Source organism: Saccopteryx bilineata, chromosome 2 (genome assembly GCF_036850765.1).
Source record: "Saccopteryx bilineata isolate mSacBil1 chromosome 2, mSacBil1_pri_phased_curated, whole genome shotgun sequence".
In the NCBI taxonomy this organism is placed as follows: domain Eukaryota; kingdom Metazoa; phylum Chordata; class Mammalia; order Chiroptera; family Emballonuridae; genus Saccopteryx; species Saccopteryx bilineata.
Window position 1 is genome coordinate 179,456,919 of NC_089491.1, and position 3,308 is coordinate 179,460,226.

A 3,308-nucleotide genomic window follows, 5' to 3' on the forward strand; every position below is an offset into this window, starting at 1 on the left:
AATATACAATTTTCTATGTTGACTTTACTTAAAACTATTAAGACAGTGGGTAAGCATTTTATAAATAAGTTAAACTATTATAGTTTATGATATATAAAAATATTGATCTTTAGTACCATTCACTGAGAAATGAAGTGAGCAAAACTCTTCCTTTAACTACCACTTGAATAACTTTAAAAGTTTATATTTTTTTATTGCCACATGGAAGGAAGTTTATGTTATATGTGAACTAAGAATGACAAAGCTATTGATTCAAGTTAAAAGCACTGAAATAATAACTGGAATATTGAAACTAAGACATTTAATTAGTTTCAAAATAAATGAGTCTGTATTATAGTACCATTCTTTGGATTTAGATCCTTTATTCCTAATAAAGTTTTATTAAAATATGTATATCATGTTGTAAACCCATATAGAAAATGGAAGGAGCCTGTAAATATTGGTAATGTATTAAACAAAAACATACTTGTATTTTGAATATATTGATTTTTTAACATACACAGTACAAATTTTCCAGAAAAATAATTTCATGTCTACAAGTTTTTCATTGCTTAAGCCAAGTATGTTAAAAAATCTGAAAACTAAAAATACATCTACAATATGACCCAGCAATTTCACTTCTGGGTGTTTATCCAGAGAAAATGATAACACTGATTTGAAAATAAATGCACCACTGTGTTCTTTGCATTATTATTTACAATAGACAAGTCAGAGAAGCAACCTAGGTGTCCATACATAGATGAATAGATAAAGAAGATGTGATACACACATGCACACACGCACACGAATATTACCCAGCAATAAAAAATAAAATCTTTCCATTTTAGACAACATACATGGATCTAGAGGTTATTGCACTGAGTGAAATAAATCAGACAGAAAAGGACAAATACTTTAAGGTTTCACTTCTATGTGGAATCTAAGAAAACAGTATGAAAAAACAAAACAAAAACAGACTCATAGAAATAGAGACCAAAAAAGATGGTTATCAGAGGGGAGGGGTGGGCAGATGGGTGAAAAGATATATGAGAATGTAGTCACAATACTGTGATAATAATACTAGAATTAGTGAGATGATCACATTTTAAGGTATAAAAATGTCAAATCACTATACTGTACACCTGAAACAAATATAACTAATATAAAGTATTGTATACCAAATATACTTAAATTAAAAGAAAAGAACTAAAATAATGAACTCAGTTGTTCCAAATCTGTGTAGCACATAGACATAAAAAGATGAACATGGTGCATGACCATCTCAGGAAGGTTGGAAAGGGAAGACTGACAATCAAGCTAGAAGAGATTTGCACTAGTCATCTCCATTCAAATGGTGATCAAAACGCTGATCATCAGTAGTAGAAGTTCAATAAATGTGTTGCATCTAAAATGTATAACACTTCTTGAATATTCTCTATAAGTGGCATAATATGTTTAAAACATTCCCTTTGAATTTTATTGTTTAATTCACTTTTTTTATAGATAGTAAAATGGAAGTAGAGAAAAATTTAGTAATCTGGAGCCCGGCCAAGATGAAGAAGCAAATACTCAGAGAGGTTAGTTTTTTAAAACTTACAGAGAGTCTCAATGGCAGAATCAAGATGAGAATTGCCAAAAGTAACAAAAAAGAAAAAGAGAATTTTAAATAATATCATTCTTTTAGGAATTAATTTTTAAAAAATTGACTGTAAAGCTCTCTACAGGTATGGAATCCCTTCCTATACACTTGAAGCTAGAGTGATAGCTATAGGAGACAATAGTTTTCTATTTTTTTAAAGATTTATTTTATTAATTTTAGAGACAAGAGGGAGAGAGTGAGAGAGAGACAGGAACATCAACCTGTTCCTGTATGTGCCCTCACTGGGGACGGAATGGCAACCTCTGTGTTTTGGGATGATGCACAGTTCTAACAACCGAACTGTCCCACCAGGACATAGTTTTCTAGTTATAAAGACTGTGATCATACATAAAACAAACCATGTGAAGATTGAGTGCAGATGGAAAAATTAAATATTTCTAATAATGACAATTCTTAATACCAAAGTTGTAAAAAGGCAATTTTAAGGTTAAACCAGACAGATGAATCCTGTTTGTCAGAAAAATTTAGTAAAAAGTGCAGTAACATATTCTGAAGAACAGGTTGTTCTTAGACTCAAAAATAATTGCATCAATTGTCTTTGAACAGTTAAAAAATAGCTTTAAAATTTTGTTTTATATTTTTAGAAATTTTTAACTGAACTTACTGAATAATTTGAGGTCTTGAGTTGGAATCAGAAAATGTCCCTCTGATAATGCAATATGACCCAGTTGTATAAACCATTGTATATGACCATTGTATATCAATGCCCTGTTTATTCCATCTGTTCTCCTTCTCCCAGCAACCACTTGGGACCAGTATGTGCACAAACAGTAACGTAAGCTGTGGTAAAATTAACATGATGCATATATTTACTCAATGGATTTAAAAAAAATAGTTGAAGGGATAAACTATTAAAAAAAGTTAGAAGCATAAGGCTTTATTGTTCACAGGAAAATGTTGGAGGTAATAAAACTTGAAATACTACAAATGTGAGTTATTAAAGTATAGAAATTCCTGTATATGAAGGGAATAAATGTCAGATGGTCCATATGGCATAAGGGTAAAGGAAAGTGAAATATGATTTAATTCATTAATTTGCTTAATCATTAAATAAATATTATATGAATGCTTACCATGTGTAAGTCTTGTGCTGGGCCTTGCAAGTAGAATAAAGATGAATAAAACATGTCTCTTGCCTGGGGGCACTCACAGTCAAGGTCTAGTGAACAATAATAAAAAACTAAGTATACAAAGAGAAGGATTTGTATGATCAATGTGTTGGGAATTAAAGTCTGAAAGCCATCTGTCCACAATAGCTGATTATTGATTTTTACCTTATCTTATTCCAAAAAGAATGTTTTAGGAATGAGACAGACACAATGAAACCAATATGAAATCTAGGGTGTTAAGGAAGAAGAAAAAATGACCATTACAGAGGTAGAAATAAATATGTACCTCTCTTTGCAAAGTATAAACTACAACCCAACCAAATCTGAATTAGAGATAGATAAAAAAAAATACTCAGAAAGAAAAAGATGAGTAGAACAGACTTTTTAAAAAAGAAAAAATGAAATGTATACATTTCAATACTATTTATTTTACTTGTAAAGGCTTTGAATATTAAATATCATCTCTCAGTATGTGATGATATTTATAAATGTGCTTTCAACTATTTAAGGGATAGTATGTGGCATGTAATCTATTTTCTCTCTTTGTTTATATTTTTATT